Source organism: Pseudophryne corroboree, chromosome 10 (genome assembly GCF_028390025.1).
Source record: "Pseudophryne corroboree isolate aPseCor3 chromosome 10, aPseCor3.hap2, whole genome shotgun sequence".
Classification (NCBI taxonomy): domain Eukaryota; kingdom Metazoa; phylum Chordata; class Amphibia; order Anura; family Myobatrachidae; genus Pseudophryne; species Pseudophryne corroboree.
Window position 1 is genome coordinate 35757347 of NC_086453.1, and position 24553 is coordinate 35781899.

The 24553-nt window shown below is 42.1% G+C and overlaps 1 long non-coding RNA gene across 1 annotated transcript; it reads left to right on the forward strand.

Moving 5' to 3' along the window:
- The first annotated feature begins 209 nt into the window (after positions 1–209).
- Positions 210–22262, forward strand: LOC134965905 (uncharacterized). Its single transcript, XR_010188539.1, has 3 exons — positions 210–296; positions 15942–15975; positions 21943–22262. It is a non-coding gene; the product is annotated as an uncharacterized LOC134965905 (long non-coding RNA).
- Positions 22263–24553: the final 2291 nt, after the last annotated feature.

Sequence of the window (24553 nt, forward strand, 5' to 3'; positions counted from 1 at the left end):
CGCCATCTGTAGATGGAGTAAGCAGTGCAGTCACATACACCTGTAAACTGGGCTTACTGCTGCTTGCTGAATGCAGATCGGATGTCCTAACCCATGTAGCAAGTACTAAGGGAAGTTTGGCTCATTCAGGGGTGGTTTCAGAGAAAAGTGCAGTCCTTGTACGGTCTCTGCGCAGGGCCAATCCTCTCTCACTGCGCAGTGCCGGAGTCTACCGCACACGGGCGGGTCTCTGAGAACATGGAGCCCACGTCTTTTACCCGGTGATATATGCTGCACCAATGCAGGACTCTGAAGAGGTGAGTATAATGTTTGGAGCCAGGGTGTGCAGAGTGGGCTCCATACTGGGCTCATTCTTGTATGACAGTTGCGGGCATATGTAATAGGGGCTGCGTTTGCCGGAGTTGCGGGATGCCGACTAACGTCGGAGGTTTGTTTGACATGGCAATCACTTACAAGGTATGGTTTTACCTCGCAAATGACTGCCGCCAGTGCTGCCAACAGAAACTGTGGAGCCCAGAACTAAAAAATAGACAACCCCCCCAAAAATAAAATAATATATATATATATATATATATATATATATATGATAAGCTCAATAAGGGCGGGATTTACTAAAGGGAAAATGCGGTAAAACCCCCGTTTTACCGCATTTTCATATGTACTAACTCCCGACCGCCGCGTTTTCGCCTCATAGGGTATCGCCATCTTTTTATGGCGATACCCTATAGAAGCCTATGGAATTCTTGCCGCCGCCGCCGTCCCCCGCTGCCGCCCCGCGCCGCTCACGACGACCCCCACCTTCCCCCCCGGCATACCTGAGCTGCTGCTGCGGCCCCCTCCTCCTTCTCCCCCGCATCACAGCCTTGTCTCCTTCCGGCTGCAGGGGGGAGGAGGAGGAGCCCGGGGACTCCCTGCCCATGTCACCTCCCGAGTCTGGGAGGTGACGGAGACCCCCGCAGACCCCGGCAGACATCATCGCGGGGGGCCTCCTATACCGCATTGCGATACTAATCGCATATGTTAGTACATATGCGATTAGTATCGCTGCGAGAGGCGGCGATTGCTTATAGTAAATCCCGCCCTAATAGAGATAAGTATGTCATGAGAATCTTCATAGGTTTCTCTCTATGTAAATAACAGTATATTAGAACGTTAACTTGACAAAGTATTCAAGACAAACTTTTGGGAAATAAATGTGCTTATTGCGTCTCACTGAAGGACAGTTGGTAATTTTATGCTCGGGAACAAAATAACCAAACAGGAAGTAAATTTGCCAATTTCACATTTAAAAAATGTTCAATCCTCAGGCTACACAGATGAATGTTTTTATTAAATCTATATCTTGAGTGTAGTGGCGGTAATAATTTTTTTTTTGTTTGTGATACATATACCATACCTCCCAACTGTCTCGCTTTGGGCGGGATCATGCTGTTTTCCTGGGCCGGTCACACACCGCTGCTCTGCTCTGCAAGCAGCGGTGTATTCTGGGTAAGCAGCAGATACAGTATATAGATGCACACAGCATCTACACAATGGGACGAAGTTTCTGGGGGCATCCCAGCATCTCCGGGAGTGCCCGAGAGCTACAAAACCAGGGATGCCACAGTGCCACTAGTTCACATGGGTTTGCTTATGCTTGTCCGACTTCGGCTGATTGCATCTTCCTACTGAATCGGCCAGACAGTGAGCAGGTAGAAAAGGACTTGCCATATTCTGGTGTTGATTTCAGTTTGATTTCACAGAAGTGTGATTGACTTGGAGTTACATTGTGTTGTTTAAGTGTTCCCTTTATTTTTTTGAGCAGTGTGTATATATATATATATATATATATATACACATACAGTATATATGCATCAAGTAAGTGCGAGACTCACGGATCCCAGCAATGAATACACAGACGCAGCAAACATGAATCAACGCTTCAATCGATGAAGATTTTCATCAGGATATAAAATTAGAAAAGCCATCTTACCTCTACTTGTACCCCTCACCAGCACTCGTGTAACACGCGCTCCGGACACCGCCGGGCAGTGTCTCTCAATAATGATGTCTTCGCAGCTCGACATGATGCACGTCTCACCCAGTGAGTCCCGTCACCATGGCTACAACAGTAAACATGGAGATTTACATTGCAGTGAAATGGGCGTAATACAGTTGTGCAATAAATATCATAAACAGCAATGATAAATCCCTAATAGAAAAAGAGATGCATCAGACTCACAAACAACATCAGATAATTTATTTATTATTTATTAACAGTTTCTTATATAGCGCAGCAAATTCCGTTGCGCTTTACAATTGGAAATAACAATAACAAACTGGGTGATAACAAACAGTCATAGAGGTAGGAAGGCCCTGCTCGCAAGCTTACAATCTATAGGGAAATAGGCATGTATACACAAGGATAGGTGCTATCTATTACATAGTTGTCCACCAGATTGCAAAGGTTTTTGGTGGGCTGTATGATATGGTCACACATCAATGATAACCGGGTTCGAGAGGAAGGGAAAGTGAAGAATGAGAAGACATGTGAGGATGTGTGTGGACTGTGCAGAGTGGATGCAATTTGATAGGAAGGTTTATGATGGTTATGTGGGCAGTTCTGGAATTTGATACGCTTGCCTAAAGAGGTGAGTTTTCAGGGAACACTTGAAGGTTTGGAGACTAGAGGAGAGTCTTATTGTGCGTGGCAGGGCATTCCACAGAGTGGGTGCAGCCCGATGAAAGTCCTGCAATCGTGAGTGAGAGCGAGTAATGAGTGTGGATGAGAGACGCCGGTCTTGTGAAGAGCAAAGAGGTCGGGTTGGGAGATATTTTGAGATAAGCAAAGTGATGTACGTTGGTGTAGTTTGGTTAATGGCCTTGTGTGTGAGTAAAAGTATTTTATATTGAATACGGTAGAATACAGGTAACCAATGGAGGGACTGACAGAGTGGATCTGCAGACGATGAATGTCTAGCAAGGAAGATAAGCCTACCGCTGCATTCAGAATGGATTGTAGTGGTGAGAGCCTATGTTTGGGAAGACCGGTCAGGAGACTATTGCAATAATCAATGCGGGAGATAATGAGAGCGTGGTTTATAGGCCCTACACATTGGCCGATCCGCCGCCGAGCTGCCCGACAGCGGATACGGCCGACGGGCGACCCGGCGGCGGGGGGGCAGTGATGGGGGGAGTGAAGTTTCTTCACTTCCTCTGTCACTCGGCTTCATTGAAGTGCAGGCAAATATGGACGAGATTGTCCATATTGGCCTGCATGTACAGCCGACGGGGGACCAGCGATGAACGTGCGCGGGGCCGCGCATCGTTCATCTCTGGAGCCTCCACACTCAAAGATATGAACGGTATCTCGTTCATTTACGAACCAGATCGTTCATATCTTTGGCTGATGTCGGCCAGTGTGTAGGGCCCTTTAGAGTTTTAGCAGTATCTTGTGTAAGATATGGTCGTATTTTGGATATGTTTTTTAGATGTATGTAACATGATCTTGAGACAGATTGAATGTGGGGAACAAAGGACAGATCAGAGTCAAGGATGACACCTAGGCAGCGAGCTTGTGGGGTAGGGATGATTGTCGAGTTTTCAACAGTGATCAGGTTGGTCCCTACTATTGGCCGGTGTAAATATAATTAACTCTGTCTTTGAAATATTCAGTTTGAGGTGGCGAGATGTCATCCAGGATGAAATGGCAGAAAGGCATTCAGTGACACGGTCCAGTACAGATAGGGACAAGTCAGGGGAGGATAGGTAGATTTGAGTATCATCTGCGTACATAATGTAGATAATGTAAATCTAATAATACACACTGAAAATGACAAAGGATATATATCTTCTAGTTACCGATAATTTACAGCCTGAAAATTGGTTGTAAAGTAATGGTACCACCAGGCACTAACTAGGCAGCACTGGAGCACTCAATAGGATAAGGAAGAATTACTTTATGCAAGACACGATACCGGCAGCATCTCATTAAGCCCTTTAGGATGAATCACATCTAATTTATGAATCCAGAAGGATTCTTTTCTAAGCAGCATGTAATCTCTATTACCACCCCTACGCAATGGTGGAATATGGTCAATCATCCTATAAAGCAAACTGGCCAGGTTATGATTACTATTAACAAAGTTGCATGCTACAGGTTGATCATTTTTTCCTCCCTGTCTTGAGGAAGTCTACGGTTGCTAGGAGACGAAACGCGTTGACGCCCACTCGTTTGAAGTTGCTCTCCAGTTGGTATTCACCGCTTCTTCTAACAGCTCCCGCACACCGCTGAAATTAAATCCAGCTGAATCCGGTTGAACCTTGCATGGCCCCTGCTGCGAGGTCTGGATCACCAAGTAAAATCACAGGTGAATGCACAGGATTCCAACAGACAGCACCATCATTAACCGTTGCAAGGACTTGCTGCTATACGCCGGGTGAGTCTGGGCTGACCTCCGCCGTGAGGACCGTATCCTACTGCATAGCTAACAAGCCGCAGAGTGTAATAGCGGGCAGCGCTTACGGGAGAGCAGGAACATACTTACCTCCCAGCGGGGCTGTTTTGTACAGCGCTATTAAGCAGCAATTACTTACCATCAGATATACCACGTGTAATATTGCTAACGAAACCTTCAGGAACCAACACAGGGGTAAATATATCCAAGTATATGCTGTCTTCATGAGACTGTAATCAGTGTGAATCATTTGCGGAACATTTATTTCAGCAACACACTGGGACGCCAGTGTAATTACATAAATACCTACGAGGAGAGCAATATTCTATACTCTATTATTATGTGTTTATACATATTTACGGATATATCTCTATCTAATGAGTAATTTTCAGTGCTTATTTTTAAGCTTTTAGCTACTTATTTAATACTAATCAGATACTCTATGCATAATAGCAACTAACTTACTGCTTGTGTGTTGTGATAATTGTCATATGTTAATCATAAAATTTTTTAGATAAAAGTATTAATATATAAAGTCTCACTGAGTCATTTATTCTTCATGACAGACCACACTTATAAAATTAGAAAAGTGTTTCTAAGCGCAGAGTAATCTCTATTTTTTCCTCCCTCAATGGCTAATCTTATTAATGACCTGTGCGCTGACATTCTCTCTTTAAATTTATGCTTAGTTTTGCCGACATAATTAAGAGCACAGGGGCAAACGATTTGATAAATTACAAATGAGCTTTCACAAGTCAGAAGATGTTGTATGTGAAAGACTTTTCCTGTGTGAGGATGGTTAAACCTGTCTCCTGTCAGCAAGAAGCCACAAGTGGTGCAAGAACATCTGAAGCAGCCAGTTTCTTTCTGAGACAAAATGTTTTTTGTGTTCTCAGACCTGGATAATCCTGAAATGTCAGTTTTAACTAAATGATCACACAAATTACGTCATCTTGAATAGCAAGCCATAAGGTCAGTGTTTTGTTAACCAAGATCTTTATCTGATTTAATATTTGGCCAAAGTGACCCAGACATGCGATTTATGGATGGGGACATAAAAATGTTATTTAGTCACCCAAGTCAATTTCTGTTTAGAAGTATTTGTTTTTTTCTTTTTAAGATTAATATTACAATCCATTAACAACACTTTAGCCTTTGTTGCCCTCAATGCATCAATGGGTAATACCTTTTGACGAATGTTGCTATCAATGAATCCAACTGTTTATTTGCTAAGTCATGATCACTGTTGATTCTCCTAATGCGGATCATTTGAGAGAGAGGTAAACCCCGTTTAAGGCTAATGGGATGACAACTTTTGTTGTGTAAGATAGTATTGTTGTCAGTCTTTTTGGTATATAATGTGGTTCTTTGCATACCCTTGGTCAAACCAATTTTCACATCTAAATAAAGTATCTATTACTGATCACATAAGTCAGTTTCACAGGGGATGTGGATACATTGAGGGAATTCAAATGTTTGAAAAGTCAGTTGTCGGTTTTTTCCTGTCTATTAGATAGGAAGAAAAGGACACCCAACTGACTTTTCAAACAATTGAATATCCCCCATTATGTCTATCAAATAAATCAACAAGTTCTGACCGGGGCCCCGATCAAATAAGCATGAGAACATCAATATAGCGGGTGTAAAATAAAATTTTGGATGCCACCTCTTCATGCGCCAAAAAGATTTCTTGTTCCGCAAGAAACATTTAAGCGTTAGTGTATGTCAGAGCCACAGCAGAACCCATGGCACACCCCCTTATTTGTAGGTAGCATTTCTTATGTAGTCAAATTGTATATGATATGGCACACATTGAGATCATTTTATTAATGTTGGAAATGATATTAACAAAAAACTTTTTCATGTTTGACAGCAATTACTAGCCACAAATCAGGGGGTGTGCCCAGAGCCGGCTCTAACCAATATGATGCCCTAGGCAAGATTTTGGCTGGTACCCCCTAGCACCGCCGCTAGTTCTGCAGGAGATGCCTGGCATGAGTCAGCTGGCAGCTCTGCTAACGTTGGGCGCCTTTTGTTTACGAAAATGCATCTTATTTGCATTACTCTGTGGCTAGGATGCACAAGCAGCTTCTGCTGATAAAAATGATATGCAGCATGCCTATATTCTGTGTGCGACTGCCGCTGTATCTGCATATGAAATGCTACATGACAGTGATTTCCAGGAATACACTGCAACGTAGAATTTCGTATGCAGATACAGCTGCAGTCACACACAGAATATAGGCATGCCGCATATCATTTTAATCAGCAGAAGCTGCTGGTGCCCCTAAGCATACCAAATGCCCTAGGCATTTGCCTAGTTTGCCTATGCCTAAGGCCAGCTCTGGGTTTGCCATGGGTTCTGCTGCGCTGTAACAACTTGATGATGGCAACAATGTTTAAATACAATCTCTCATGCGGAATGAATTTGAAAACCTAAGTGGTTTTAATTGTGGACAATAACTGCTAACTGGTCAAGTTTTATTAAAAGCTATACCTGCGGAGTGCCTCTCAGGCAACCCCCAGCATATATATACTGCATTGATAGTGCAGCGTTTCCCCAACATATTTAACCCACAGGGGTTATGAAGGTCACAGTTAGGCATTAATGTTATGTAAGACACCACTCGCCATTTATTAAGGCAACAAGAACCTGTTTAGCACTATATTACAATAAGATACTATATACTGTAGTTGGAATAATCAGAACAGCTATACATTGGCATTCACAATAACCTTTGTCTAGCTAAATAAATTACATATATACAATCTTTTCAAACGCTGCTGCATAAATACGCTGTCACTCCAACAGCAGCAATTTAATAGAACCTATATACTGCTGTTTCAAATATAGAGCAATAAATTCGGCCAGCAGCAGGTTAGTTTGTATTATAAGTTACGCCAATATAACATTTATATACAATATCATTTATGAGATATAACTGGTAACGTTGACAGCAGAGTCTGAGAACGATTGACAGTGACAATTTTTGTTTTACCAGAACATACCTTAATGCAGTGTTCCCCAACCTCGGTCCTCAAGGCACACAAACAGTCGAGGTTTTAGTTTTATCCAGGCTTGAACACAGGTGACTTAATTAGTACCTCAGATATTTTGATTTAACCATCTGTGCTGAAGCCTGGATATCACTAAAACCTGTACGGTTGGTGTGCCTTGAGGACCGCAGTTGGGAATGCCTGCCTTAATGGCTCATCCATTATACAAATAGAAAGACCCTGTTATCAATTTACAGTGCTGCAAGGATACTTGAGCAATGAACACTGCCCATAACATCTGTTTAAGACAATACTTTTGTATAAAGTGCTCAAAAAGCAAATTTATTAACACATGACCGACACAAAAAATAATAAGTATTTGAGAGGAATTAATGCAGCATAAGTGCCTGACAGATCAAGTGTAACAATAAGAGGGGAACACTAGCCAGCAGTTTTTTGATATTCAAATAATCGAATGGGGTTTATATGCCTAAGATGAAACCATGATGCCCATTGATTAATTCTAACCATTTTGTTACCTACAGACAGAACATTGTGAGACCTAGCGAGTCCAAATTAAACAATATCAACAAAGAGATTACGCAGAGATATATCAATTTATTCCAAACATTTATTTGAAACAATAGACACTCTGAAAATATAGACAACAATAGTGGAGGTCATAGTACCTAGAAAGAATAGAGAGTATAGTGTGTGGTTGTAACATTGTATGTCACACTTAGTCTTGATATTTGTTTTTTGGTTTTAATATTTCACAGTTACAGGCCTTTTAAGATTATGAGAATAAAAGTTATATTTTAAGTGTGTAATTAATATGTATCAGTGCGCCACTACGAGATCAATTCTTTCCCTTAGTATTGAATAAGCTTCTCTATATTGGCAACAATATAACTTGTGTCAGGTCAGACTTGAATTTAGTGAACAGAACATAACATGGGGTCATTCTTTCAAGAATCAGAATAAAATACTAGTGCAGTAGTCTTCCCATTCCCTTTTCCTACCAAAAGTGACCTAACTAGGCAGCACTGGAGCACTGAATAGGATAAGGAAGAATTACTTTATGCAAAACATGACAGCGGCAGCATCTCATTAAGGGGGACATGTACTAAGCAGTGATAAAAGCGGAGAAGTGAGCCAGTGGAGAAGTTGCCCATGGCAACCAATTAGCAGCTCTGTTACCTTTTATAGTATGCAAATTATAAATGTTACGTCAATGCTGATTGGTTGCCATGGGCAACTTCTCCACTGGCTCACTTCTCCACTTTTATCACTGCTTAGTACATGTCCCCCTAAGCTCTTTAGGATGAATCACATCTAATTTATGAATCCAGAAGGATTCGTTTCTAAGCAGCATGTAATCTCTATTACCACCCCTATGCAAAGGTGGAATATGGTCAATCATCCTATAACGCATACTGGCCAGTATATGATTGACATTAACAAAGTGGCGTGCTACAGGTTGATCATTTTTTCCTCCCTCAAGGGTTAATCTTATTGATGACCTGTGCGCTGATATTCTCTCTTTAAATTTACGCTTAGTTTTGCCGACATAATTAAGACCACAGGGACAAATTATTTGATAAATTACAAATGAGCTTTCACAAGTCAGAAGATGTTGTATGTGAAAGTCTTTTCCTGTGTGAGGATGATTAAACCTGTCTCCTGTCAGCAAGAATCCACAAATGGTGCAAGAACATCTGAAGCAGCCAGTTTTTCCTGAGAGAAAATGTTTTTTGTGTTCTCAGACCTGGATAAACCTGAAATGTCAGTTTTAACTAAATGATCACACACACAAATTACATCATCTTGAATAGCAAGCCATAAGGCCAGTGTTTTGTTAACCAAGATCTTTATCTGATTTAATAATTGGTCAATGTGACCCAGAGATGCGATTCTGGCTGGGGACAAACCATTGAATTTAGTCACCCAAGTCAATTTCTGTTTAGAAGTATTTGTTACTTTCTTTTTAAGTAAAGTATTACAATCCATTAACAATACTTTAGCCTTTGTTGCCCTCAACTCAGCAATGGGATAATAACCCCTTTTGACGAATTTTGCTATCAATGAATCCAACTGTTTTGTTTGCTAAGTCATAATTACTGTTGTTTCTCCTAATGCGGATCATTTGAGAGAGAGGTAAACCCCATTTAAGGCTTATGGGATGACAACTTTTGTTGTGTAAGATAGTATTGCGGTCAGTCTTTTTGGTATATACCATGGTTGTTAGCATACTCTTGATCAAACCAATTCTCACTGATAGGCTTAAAGAAGTCACGTGACCACAGCTGAAGGATTAATATCATCCCATATACTGTGGAGAATTGGATGTATATAAATATCTTCAATTCTGATTATACTAAGAACGATTTCATGGGGATACACCGTAAGAGGATATAATACACCTATACGGTAGTTTTAGTAACCTCTACGGGGCCGATACATTCTTAGATCAGCGGGGATAGGTCACGTGATCGGAAGCTAAGAAATAAAAGTTTTTTATGTATTTATGTATATTTGTATATTAGCGTCATAAGAGACATCTATAATGAAATGATTTGTTTATTAATTTTATTTTGTAATGTTTTTTTGGATATTGGAGTCACGTTATTAAAAATACTTAATATCTAATATGGCCTAACGGCTGATTTATAGTTACAATGTAAAGAAAATTAAATTAAATTAATTACGGGACTCCTTTAAGCAAAGAATCAGTTTAAATATGGGATGCTTATGTATTTTGATACTTTGTGAATTAACACATGTGTAGAATAATGAACACTGAGTTAATGATTCAGGTGACCGGGTTGGATCCGGTATAAAACTCCGGACATACGGTATGAGAGGAACAGCACTTCTTGACAAAGGGGAGAGGACTCCCTGAAATGCGTTGAAGCTGTTTTCTGTCTCCTCAGTTCTGGTGGAATCGAGGAACGGCGCACCCTGGATGTTGTACATCTGCCTGTCTGCAGCCGGTACTTGTTACAATAGCACCTGTAGCACCAATCTTTGATATGCTGAGACGTTTATGGAGATTATATTTTTATTGTGATTTTTAAATAAAACCACTATACTATTGGACATTTGCCTGCAGTATCTACTTACCTGCAACCAAAAACGGGAGTAGTGAAAGATACTTTTATGGGAATGCGTGATAGAATACTAATGTAAGTGTCCAAATATAAGGTTACACATGGCTGAAGCATTTACCTGCTAAAGGATACCATACGTGCATGCGGGGCAGAACCAATCTGTAAGTGTCTGTCTAAAAGAAAGTTCTTAGATTGCGTGGGATTTTCTCTTCTGCTGCATTATATATATATATATATATATATATATATATATATACAAATAGAAAACCACAAATAGAAAACCACAGCACTCACCACCCCAAAAGCAGGGTATAGCAATGCACTTACCACTTATAGGGTGGGGTGCATGTAACACAGCACTCACCACCCCAGAAGTGGGGTACACAGCTGCACTTACCAATCATAGGGTGGGGTGCATGTAACCCATGACCACATCACTCTAATACATACAAACAGAAAACCCAGCACTCACCAAGGTAAACTCACTTATCCTCAACACTTCAATAAATAAATGATGGGGGTTTAGTTAGTGAATTGGCCAATGCACCGAAGCCTGCAAACCGATCGCCAAGGTACCCCACCTTCATGCAGGTCCTACACTATCACAGAGTCTTAAAACCTGACAATTTAACTGCTGTTGCACACATCATCTGCCTGCTAGATTTAATGTGCACCTGCCACAGACTTTATGGCTTTTAAAGGTACACTATATACCTTACATTGGCTTAGATTGCTAAGGAACAGCTGAGACAGGTTCAGGATAATAGAGTCCACACAGGGTTGCATGAGAAAGCTAGTGGCCACGGAAGTGTTGAGGATAAGCGAGCTTACTTTGGTGAGTGCTGGGTTTTCTGTTTGTATATATATATACCGTATATACTCGAGTATAAGTCGACCCGAATATAAGCCGAGGCACCTAATTCTACCACAAAAACCTGGGAAAACTTATTGACTCGAGTATAAGCCTAGGGTGGGAAATGCAGCTCTAGCCGTACACAGCCCTCAGTGCCAGATATGCCCTCATAGTGCCAGATATGCCCCCACAGTGCTGCCAGATATGCCCCCACAGTGCTGCCAGATATGCCCCCACAGTGCTGCCAGATATGCCCCCACAGTGCTGCCAGATATGCCCCCACAGTGCTGCCAGATATGCCCCCACAGTGCTGCCAGATATGCCCCCACAGTGCTGCCAGTTATGCCCCCACAGTGCTGCCAGATATGCCCCCACAGTGCTGCCAGATATGCCCCCACAGTGCTGCCAGTTATGCCCCCACAGTGCTGCCAGATATGCCCCCACAGTGCTGCCAGATATGCCCCCACAGTGCTGCCAGTTATGCCCCCACAGTGCTGCCAGTTATGCCCCCACAGTGCTGCCAGATATGCCCCCACAGTGCTGCCAGATATGCCCCCACAGTGCTGCCAGATATGCCCCCACAGTGCTGCCAGATATGCCCCCACAGTGCTGCCAGTTATGCCCCCACAGTGCTGCCAGATATGCCCCCACAGTGCTGCCAGATATGCCCCCACAGTGCTGCCAGATACGTTCCCTCCCCAAGTGCCAGGTATGCCCCACAGTGCTGTTACTTACCCCTCCGTCGATCCCGCGCTGTCTTCTGGAGGGACACGAAGCACACAGCGTGCGCGGCTCTCCTGTGTCCCTCCTGCATCTTCGGCGGCCGCGGCGGGTCTATTATAGGAAGTGCCGGTTCGTGATCAGAGGTCACGAACGGGTATTTCCTGTAATAGAACCGCCGCTGCTGCCGCCGGAGATGCAGGAGGGACACAGGAGCGCCGCGCGCTGTGCGCTCCATGTCCCTCCTTCACACTGCTCTGCCTCTGCCTGCACTGACTCGAGTATAAGCCGAGGTGGCTTTTTCAGCACAAAAAAAAGTGCTGAAAAAGTCGGCTTATACTCGAGTATATACGGTATATATATATATATATTTTTATATATATATATACATATATAAATAAAACAGACTCCACAAGCCGGCACTCCCGGCTTGACTTGCCAGGGTGCTCTCACCGGGCCAATGGACTCCCTACTATACAATCCATGATATAGAGGCACTTCCGGACTTCAAAATTGGTGAAACAATGTGGTGATTTAATTCACCACATTGTTTCACCAATTTTGAAGTTCGGGAGTGCCTCTATATCATGGATTGTGTATATATATATATATATATATATATATATATATATATATATATATATATATATATATATATATATATATATATATACTGTATATAGCGCTGGTTTCCAGTCTGTTTCTTTATTGTATGTTATCAGTGGCAAATGTAGGATTTCTAGAGGGGGGTTTCCAAATACTGTCCACATTCTCCCACTCTGCAGAACATTGGAGCAAGTGAGGGAATCTGGGGGAGCAGTAGAAGAACCTGGTACCGACCCTGGACATTAATGTAAACATTGGTCTTCTTATACAATGAATACTGTATGGAATGTAGTATTAATATTTAACACTATAGCTGGCCTGTGTCAAACATTGAAATTATATATATATATATATATATATATATATATATATACAGTTATACAGTAAGTGGTCAGGAAAAGGTTAAAAATACCATAATAAATAAATAAATAAATAAATACACACACATAATAGAACCAGTACTGCACTTTCTAAGCACACATTCTCCCACCTCATGGTAAAGCTCCTGTCTCTTCTTCCTGCTAGCTACTCTCTGGTCCAGTGCAGTGATTGAGGACTCAGATCAAACTTGGTAGAAGAAGCTGCTACCACTGGGCATGTGCAGCAGCTCTGCTCTGTCCCTTACACTGCATGATGGTGGTGGCAGCTCTAGTAATCATATCATTTGCCATTGCTTTTGTTGTCATAACTTGAGGCACTTGCCAAGAGAAGGGGGGTTTCCAGGCAACCGGAACCCCCCCCCCCCCCCCCGTGTTTGCAGTATTTGGGGTGAGCTCTTCCCTGGGAACTAGCAGCACTATCAAAGCGCAAGTCTGCTGTCAATTGTTGTTTTAAATAGTTTGCTGATGTTAATTAGTGTGGACATTAAATAAGCACATTTCAAGAGGATGTAATCAGACATAGCTCTTAATTACATTTCCCCTCAAGAATTGGACATTTCCATGTTTCATAATTAGTGGATTAGTAGTCTTGCTGAACTTCACTTCCTTTCTTCTCCTTGCCCATCCTCACTTTTGGAAAACAAAGTAATTCTTGAGAGTTGTCTAAATGTTATTCTTTAATTAAAAATGGCAGACAGAATGGCGCAGATAATTGTAATTTGTATACATTTTTAACTAACAGTAAAGCAACATGGTAGCCAAATAGGGACAAGATGTTTCTATGGAGGTTTTGAGATGTAATAAAGTTCATACAGATGTAGCCAAGCTGCGACTATTCGCAGGCGGTGATCGCTCCATTGATTCCTAAAGGAATTAATGAAGCAATCGCCGGCTGCGCATGCCGCATCACAGTAAGATGAGCATGGCTACATCTGTAGGTTAATAAAGTTAAATGGGGTGTCTATGAGAGGACACGTCGCCCAAATGGACCATACCTTACATCTCCAAGTTCTGTGTGTTTATTACCTTATTTGATACTGTAGTTCTTGTGTGTGATAGAGACTTAGGGGTATATTCAATAAGAGTCGGATTCATTGCGACATGCAGTTGTCGGAATGGATCTGACAACCCCTATTCAATGGATGGCCAAATCCGACAGTCGGATTCGGCCGTACACAGGGACCCGTCCTGTAGATGCGCTGACAGCAGCGGCCAGGTGCGCAGATGGTGGCGGGCAAGAGCGGGACGGCGGTGGGGGTAAGCTGGGCGGCGGGGGGGGGGGGAGCAGAGATCGGCGGCAGCAGGAAGAGCTGGCTGCAGGGAGAGATGTGCCCAGCGGGAGGAGCTGGCTGTGGGGGAACATGTCTTCAGCGGCGGGGGGAGGCGCTGCAGGGAGAGAGGTGCCAGGACGGGGGACGGCCAGGCACCTCTCTCCCTGCAGCGCCTCCCCCCGCCACTGCAGATATGTCCCCCCGCAGCCAGCTCCCCACACCGGCCGCCGATCTCTGCTCCCTCCGCGGCCCGCAGCACCGCTCCTCTCCTCACCTCAATCCAACTTGTTTTCAAGTCGGATTGAGTTTGTCGGAAAGCGAGCCAAAACCTGTCAGATTTGTCCCCATTTCCGACAGAAGCACACGGATCGGTGGCTATTCCACCAATCCACGTGTTTTCCGACAATCCGGGAATTCCCGACTTGTTGGAAAAAATCAGCCCCTATTGAAAAGGTCGGAACCCCTTCCAACCTTTTTCTGTTGGAAGCTGCCATCTTTTTGACAAGACTGCAGCTTCCGACAGTTATTGAATACAGCCCTTAGTGTGAGTCTCCAATATGTTACTAGAGATTCTTTAATTTGTTTCATTTCCTTTCTCAAATAGTTAATTTAATAGGCTCTACAGTTTAAAAATTTTCAATAAATTTTCGAACTTTAGCTATCCTATAAAATTAAGTTTAAAATTAGATTTTCTTGTTGGAAAATTAATAAAATAGTATTTTAATAATATAATATATCAATAAACATATCTACAAAAATACAGTATATTGTGACACAATCAGGTCTGGCGGGACCAATCTGAAGCAGTAAGCAACGTACTGTTTAGAATAAAATACTGGGGCCACAGATAAAAAACAAGTCCAGCTGAATTTAATAATGAACTGCTAATACAGGAAGCAATGGTAAGATATTGTTATTAAGCGTGAACATATAGCATAGGTTATCAGCAATCCACATACATCTTTGCTATATCCCGCCATGTATGGCACGGCTCGGCATGCCACAGACTCAGAGATTTGGCCGAGCTTAGTGATTTTTTCTTAATTTTCTTCTTTAATATGTTACTTTATATATATATTCTATTATGGAAAACAAAAATAAAAAAATTCATCCACTCGCTACTCGTAGAAAATAGCTTACATGTGCTATGCATGGCGTGCCAAATTGAGCAAAATAGAAAAAGTGTATGTGGACACATCAGCAGATAAAAAGTTAAGCAAGCATTGGAGTCATCATATCCTGTATTAACCACTTGCCTGGCATGGTCACATCAGATGCGACCACACCAGGCAGTGTTTCATCTGACCTGGTCGCACAGGATAAACAGTCCTAGCAGCGGCAGGGAAGGGAAACTTCCCTCCGCTGCTGCTGTCAGAGAGACTGGAAGGTCAGTGTAACCCTCCTGTAACTACCTGGGTATACCAGGTACCTAATAACTGAATGTGCCTCCACCCAGACTAATTTTTCAATAAGGCTGCCTGGGTAAACCTCTTTAAATCCCCGTTTGTATATGCACCCCCCTAATTGAACCCCACAGCACTAATTGGTTTACCTGTTCTCTTTTCCAGGATTCGTGGACCGAACTTCAGCTCACTGACACAGGTGGTAATTATAATGTGATGTTTAATATTTTAGAAATAACATATTACTATTATGCCTCAATAACTTATGCATGTCAATAAATGAATACCCTACTAATTCTCTATTGTCCCAAATACCTATACATGAATTTGTTGCATGCAATACAAAAAAATCTACCTTTGAAAACAACACCCTTAGGTGTTAGAGTGACCCGGGTACTCTTGATATAGTAATGCACTATAAGGGCCCTTAAAAACTTATAACAACAATAAATTGCCTATAAACCTTTACCAACACACTTTAAGAATAATATTCTTCTCTCCTTTCACTTTCTGTGACTAGAAGTGGTCATTTCAATACAGAAGGCTACTGTAGCAATTGCTATCAAAGATGTTGTAATATGTTGCCATCTATGTTTATCTGTTGTATGTTGGGTAAAATAGTATCTTTTCCTCTGGTGTAGCAGACCTCAGCAGTAGATTAATCCTTCCAATACAGTATAAGCAATAAAAGTGTGGAATGTAGCTGGACAAGTCTATTCTGAACTTCATGGAAAAGTGGAAATATTTATCCCTGGCAACAGTGTTCCTTGAGCACAATTAACTGCCTTTGTATTCCTGGTCTTTAGTGTTCTCTCTCTCTCTCCTGATGCAGCTTAAATATATTCTGTCTTTTAGTTAATGCAGTATCTTATTTAAGGACACTAAATGGCATATACTTTGGTCATCAGCTATTTTAGAATGCTCAATCCCTTTAACTGCCAGTCTCTTCACCATTACATATCATATGGCAGATTCTTTTGAACAATAAATTCCTTCCCGTTCCAGTGCTCAAACACGGTTTTATTGCTGACACTGGGAGTGCAATATGTATTAGTGCAGACTATTATGATCTGTTCATCTCCCGTGACAAATAAAGTTGTATTGCTGCTAGTCCTTAGAGAGTGTAGCAAATAAAAGACACTAACACATTCAGCTCCCCCAGCAATGCAGTAACAACTCCCAAATTCTCCTTCTCTCCGCCACTGTCTGATCTTTCCTATGTCTTCTTGAATATTTATATATACATATTTATGGCATAATTAGATTAATGCTCTGTAAATTAGTACATAGGATTGAGTGTTATATCATTACTTAGTGCTATAATTTGTTCAATGCCCAAGCATCAATACATATATAATGTCCTTTGTTCAAATCCTGCTAATACTCTTTGCACTATATGATATAGTCAATTGGTTACAGGGGACTAGTTTCTCCCAACTAGGGATAATATGCCTTTCTTTGCTCTTCTCCCTAAAATGATGTAGGAAATATTTTGTAAGTCACTCCAGTTACTATATATATATATATTAATACTGCCTATCACTGATGTTCTTAGCCTTGGTATAAAGGTTACCGGCTATAGGATAGTCACTTTGTAGGGCTAGACTAGGGTGGGAGTGAAATGCAAGATGATTTATTTTTCACTCACGCTTTAGTAGTATTGTCACTGAGCTGGCTGCTCCCCCGACTCCTCCTCTTGTTCAATGATGAGGTGTTGGGCTGGCTGTGATCCCCCTCTGTGTCGCGCTGGCGTCTGCACTGCTCTGCTTAACGATGCAGGGTAGCTTCTCTAGTTGCTATGGATCATTGCCGCTGCCAGCGCCCGCCTTCCTCCGCACTTGCTGCCTTTCGTATCCCACCATCACCGCTGCAGTGGGCCTAAGCTCTCCGCCCGATCATCACCGAGGTCTTTGAGCCCTCCGACCTCCGGTATCCCGCATGCGTCCCAGGTACTGCTAATACAGCGGTGAGTACAAACAGTGGTACTCGCCCCACCACTCTTCAGCGCTCCTACGCCAGCCCTGCTCCGGTTACATCACCTATGCTCCGCCGGCCGCAGCGACAATATGCAGCTGTCCGCGGGGCAGGAGATCAAGGTGTGCGCACTCACAGGGGGAACAGCAGTCTCCCTCACCGCCGGCGGGGAGCTCCATTTATTCTCCCCAGACCTCCGGCTCGTGCGGCCCTCTTCCCGCCGGAGCCGCGCGCTATCCCCTAGCCGCCACCAATCAGTATCTGTCTCTCCCCAAGCTCGCGGTCAGCCTTGTATCCCCGCTCGTGGACCTGCTTTTCCTGCCCTGCAGGTTATTACTCCCGCAGCGCGCGGACCATATAAGGACCCCATCTGCCGCTCTTTGCTGCCCTGCAGGCTATTGCTGGCCCACAAGGTCTCTCACTATCCTACAAAACACACGGTAACTGCTAGGTCAATACGATCACAGCGGCTGACCTCTTCTTTCCTTGCATCACTATATGACAGGCTATAATGTTAAACTCATACACTATATCACTTTGACTTTATAATTTTAATAAATAAATAAATTACAAATATTCAACCTTTTTTTAGTTCATCTATATACACGTTTACACACGCACAAGTGAATATATATATATACACATCAGATATATAACATTTCATATGCTAGAGATACAGTAATCATATTACATCAGCACGGCAGGATCCACACCCCCAGCGGCTGCAGACAATAGCAGCCACTGGGGAAGTGTAAACCAGCCCCCCCCAAGCCCCCCCCAGCCCCTCCCCCCCAACCCCCCGGTGAACCTGCGGGCTGTCCGGCCTCTAAAAGGTAAAATCGCAATGGTTGCAATGTTACCGATGTTCCGATGCTCTTATGTTCCCGTTGATGTTTTGATGTTTGAAAATATTTTTTACAAATATATATAAACAAAGTTTGTTTGTTTTTTCAACTAAAATCATTTTGCATAGGGTTAAATTCATGTTCTTCACCTATTTCACTCATGAAAAAATCCCCGACAATTTCTGAGCGGTTTTTGGGGAAAAAATCGTCAGTTAAGTGGTTAAGGGACACACACTGCCTTCTCATGATGATGATGATGATGATGATAATAAGCAGATCACATTCCTTGATGCCTCCTTCCAAATTAAGGAAAACAGCCAGCTGTGCACAAGCGGTGTTACCAAGATGCACTCACTCCCCAGCTCATATGCAGCACAATTACTAACACCCTGGCACTAAGGTTGTGACCATGTGGAAGTGCGGCAGAGTCTTCCACTGCGGAGCTTAACTCCACTCAATAACTTCCAGCTTGTATTTTCTCTCCTGCATTCCAAATTCATGTCACGCCACAGAAAGTCACCTGATGCGTTTCTCTGCCCCTACAACATGGCGATTTCATCAGAGGATTAAAAAAATAGTTTTTGCCTGTTTAACCACTATTTCAATAATATTTTTAAGTAATTCTTCAACTTCTGTTAATGTTTTTGCTCTTAACATCCAAGGTTCATTGTTTGCAGTAAAAGCCACCTAAATATTCTACATTTTTACTTAAATGTGTTTGAGTCGGAAGTATGTGAATTGTTTTAAACATTATAAAACAGGCTCAAGGACAAAAGATTTTTACATTCTCAATTATTTTCAAGGAAGGAGAACAATTGTTATGTCAAATGCCCATGTAAGTTTGTATTCTGAAATATGATTGAGTATCTGAAAAGAAACTTTTTTCTTTAGTTCATTGATATAATCAAAGTAAATTGAAAGACAAACACAATTTTTTTTCCCAGTCATTTATTTTGGATATAGATCTCTTTGTAAACATGGATTTTCAGAAAATAAATCTTAATAGTTAAAGAATATTTTTGTGGAAAAAAACATTATAAAAGTTCTCACTAACTATATACATTTTCTTAGTATTCTACATTTTTTTGTTACTTTCCTTTATTCCTTTATTAACATTTCATAATTTTGTCATATTCATTGAATAATATTTGAAATATACATCACATAACGTTATATTAGCATGTAGCAAAAATACAATTTTCAAATTTCTCCCTCAGTAAAACAGTGGTAAAAGGCTACTCTTTATTCATAGCAATTCCTCTAATTACACCCTGTGTAATTTCTCTTACTCAGTGTATTTGCTGCTGAACCAAACTGAGCAGAAAAAAGGGAGTCAAGGATGAATTGATGCAAATATAGGAGAGAAAGGTGACACAGACTTTCCAGCAACCTGTATATGTGGATAAACCAGATCAGGAAAGCCGTTAGCGTATTATGCTCAACTTTAAGTCATAATTATATTCTACAGTATTTAAGTAAACATCAGCTCGAATAAGGGTGAAGGTGTGTAAGTTAGGGAAGGGGAATTTTAGGTTGTTTGGTTGGTATAGGAGAATGGGAAGGACTGGGGATGAGTGGGTATTACTGTGGGTAGCCTATAAGAAAATATTTGACTTATAAGTATCAGCTGCAGTCCATAGAAGCCGGGGATTGTGCATGCATAGTCAAGACGCCGCTTAATTGAGCATGCACAGGGGATCGCAGCCTGGTCTGGCAGTCCTGGAGGGAGGAAACACCTCCCGATGGGACTGCCTGTATTGGGGCTGACTGGCAGGTAGGACTTCTAATAGAAGTCATCACTGACAGTTACTGTGCAGCCAGTGCAGTCCCAAACTGCAACTGGCTATGTCCATGCAGTGGCGGATTTTACTGGGGGGGGGGGGGGGGGGGGGGGCTGCAGCCCATAGGTAAAATCCGCCATTGCAAATAACTATACCATTATTTGCCATTATTGTTTCCATTAGATGCAATGATGGACTAGTCCGCTAGTACATTCTTGTTTAATAAATCTGTGACCTCACTATGACAGGTACTGTTTCCTGGTCTTTATTTTTATAGCTAGTTTGTGGTTGTGAGAGGGGAACACGATACCAAGGTCTTAGATCCTGAACAAACCCTTCAACTGATAGGCAGCTTATTGTATAATAAGAAGTTTTCATGTATGTATTTTAAACAATTAGGACAGAATAATTTCATAAATGGATGGTAAGTAGCAGGGCTGGCACTTGACGCTGGCAGTGGAGTAGTGGAGGTACAGAAATAGCAATCTGGGACTGTGCAAAATGTAAATCAGGGATTGAAGAAAAAAGGAGAATAGAGGTCTAATGCCAGATTCTATAAATTGTTTCAACAGCAATAAAACATTGCTAAAGTACTGTATCAATCCTTTTTTAAATCTATGTTGGACTGTATAAGGAAATATCAAGAAAACATGCATCCTGGGTGTGCTGGCACTTATGGTTCTACAAACTCCAGCCTACCCAAACAGTTTAGACATACTAGAGCTTGCTTGGATCAACAAAAAAATAATTTTGATCTTTTAAACACTTTTTAATCCATCACCCATGGGCAGGTGTATTGGGCGGAGACCAAGTGCCCCCGTCTGGGCTCCAATATTGTTTTATTATTTTTTAATGCCCAGTTTCCCTAGGGAAGCCTGCCCAGTGCTGAACAGGCTTGGGCTGGTGGATTTTATGTAAGGGTGACCAGCCTGTGGGTTTCATTGATACCCTGTTACCAGTCCATCCTGTTATAGATTAGAGCTGTTTTGGGGGTGACCAGTACTATTTCTTCCCCAAAATTTGTCATAACCAGCATAGGTTATGACACTGGTGCTGGGAAAATGTTTTAGGAAAGGCGGAGACGTATATAAAAAAAAAACTACATTCAAACACAATTTTTTAAACCCAAGATGATGAGGATGTTGGGTCTATACGCAGCATGATGACATAATTATTGTGCCGAAGTGTCCTCATGCACCTAGCCTCAATACGCCATGCAGTGTGAGACACCTTTAACAGTTTAGTATCTTTGTTGCATCCTTTTAGCTTGAATGTGCGTCTTAGTCTAAATTACAATGTGATTAAGACGCACATTTGAGCAAAAAAGTAGCAAAAAACATGCTTGGAACAAGCTCAGTCATGCTGGAACATGGCACGCCGAGAAGGTATGTTTGGCGTGACTTTAACAATAGTTATGAGGATACGTCTGTAATATTGTGTTTTAAGCATTCGCATGAAATTACAGGTACATATATACTGATGTGCATTGTGTATTTTTGTATGAAGGCATTTTGTGTCAGTGTTTTCTTTTTTGCAGTTCATCTAAAATAGTAATATTGTCAACAGGAAAGTAAATGCAGAACCAAAGAACCCAGCATATAGGCCAACCGCTCCACTGCTGCAGTACGTGGTCATAATAACATTCAATCCACTGCAAGAATAAACTCCAGTACCCAGTGTGTCACAGAAGCTTGGGGTGGTACAGCCACGGATGGCAGAGGATTGTGATATTGTTCCTGTGGGAGAAAGAGCACGGTGTTATTTCCACAGCCCGTGTCATAGAATTTCAACGAAGAAAAATCCTTGAATGAGTACTGTTGCCATATATTTAATTTAATACACTGTCTCTCCCCTTACATCAAACAAAATATTTAAAAACAAATTAAGACTTCTCAGGTTTTATATTTTTAACTGTTGCTAAATTTTTGAGACCAGTATTCTATACATAGTAAAACTGTGCTGACTCCAATGCTCCAGATAAATCAATTCTACCAGAACCTATCACAGTCCCTTGGCTGACACTGGAAAAGTGACCAAAATATACTTGGTTAAGTGTCCCAATAAAGCTGATTGGATGGCTGTAGTGTGTGGAATTGACCAATGGTGGAGAAGCAATGTGGTCATCTGTATCTGTGATGCTTCTGGATAGTGGTCTTCCAGGTTCTCATAATTATTATATAATGTGCACCTAAAATTTTCCTTACTGATGATAGTAGCATAATTAAAATGACTCATAAAAAAAAAAAAATACGATCTTACCCGTCATCACTTTTGACAAAACACCGCACTGAGTCTCTGATCCAGTGCACGCAATAGTGTCTCCGGTGTAGCAATAGTTGGTGTGCGATGCACAAGTGCTACATATCACGTTATTCGGCTGTGAGCCCTGGGTTGGCACTGTCAAAAAATATTATACATTGTGATGAATGAAAATACATTTTTATTATGAAAATATTATTTTAAGCATTGTTGTATTGTATCCACTAGAGTTTTATAGCTAGAATATATGATTGTGTGTTCACTAAAACCAGTTTGGGAGTGCGGGTTTGGGGGGGATTTGATTTTCTGCTGCAAAGTTGGAGATTTTATATATGGTTGCCTAGCTCCCAACATTATTGATGGACATTATGGGACAAAGTGGTCAACCAGAATGAGTAACTTAAAGTACATGAAATCAATCGGCGCATGATCACAAAGCAAATGCCTGTAAATAGGACTACACCAAAGACTTGACAGGAGAGAAGGAACCAGGGATAAAGGGAGCATTCTCATGGAGGCAATCTTCAGTGAGGAATTGTTCTCATATCTAAGAGCCATGAAGACCGGCAGCAATGTGCAAATGCTCCTAATTGGAGGCATACCTTTTGGACCAGCTTTTGGGATATACAAATCCACTCTGACGATGACTTGTAAAATATCTGCATGTTCTGTCTACGTGAAGGCATTTTCATATCTTCTGTAACTTACGTGAGGAAATATGCTATTTTAGCGAGAAGACTACTATTGAGTCATTTACTTCTGCTAGAAAGAGTGTGACCCCATGAAATTGTGGCATGCACCATCTCCCCCAGGCCCATGGTTTTGAGAGGGCCAGGCTTCCTTAGCCCACTGTTCACTAAAAAACCCCACAATGCCATGTCTTGATGTTTGGGACAGCAGGAGAGTGTCCTGAAATTGGCACTGTCATGTGTAAATTGGGGCAGTTGGGAGGTATATGATTGAAACGGTCTTTATTGAGTTTTTAGGTGCAGCAGAGTTGTTAGTTTTGTTCCTTTACAGTGAAGGGGGGGGGGGGAATTGGAAAGAATTCTGCCCTTTCGCTTATCGCTTATATGCAAGCAGCAGCGCTTGCACTAGTATGGAAATGCAGCAGCGGGCGCCATGCCTCCTGCATTCATTAGTGATCTGAACTACGTCTGAGGACGGAGCATCGGATCAACTGCGATTTCACCTGTCGGCTGTGTGACCTATGGGGTCGTGCAAGCCGGCCGCTGAAGGTCATCCCAAGTGGCCAGGAAGTCTTCGTCCTCTGACGGAGATCCTGGCCTCGCCCCTTCCACACAATGGCAGTGACATATCTCATTTTCCATTGCCGCCCCCTCTCCACCCCCAAATGGCATCAGACTGTCAGTCATTTATTGAATACTTACTCTTCCGGAGTCTGAAGTCGGTGGCAGCAGCGCTGCACAATTCACCTGAAAAATGATGCAGCAGCCACTTTTTGCATTTTGCGCATATGCAGGAGGAAGATGACATGGAAAATGGCTATTGCACCATTTCCCCTGGGAACTTGCACATGCGCACTAGACTCTGCTAGGATCTCCTGGTGACCCTAGTGCTCAGAGTCTGTTGAGTTGCTGGCTACAGAGGAGAGGGCCCAGACAGAGACTGCACACGAGCCCCTGCCTCTCTTAATGCAGAATAGAAGAAGTGAGATAAAAATGTATTGGGTGTTCCTGTTTTAGAAATATAAGAGCCCAGGCTTTGGTAAAGGGTTCTTTTGTGTACATGTGTGTACACTTGCAGGTGGAGACTCCTTCAGTTTGGATTAGCACCCCTTCCACCGGTCCTTGGGTGTTTTTAATTAGCATAGGGTCCTTGCATTTGCAGTCTACAATGAAATAGCTACTATGAATGGTAAGCCCTGGATACATTTATATTACATATCAGCATTAGG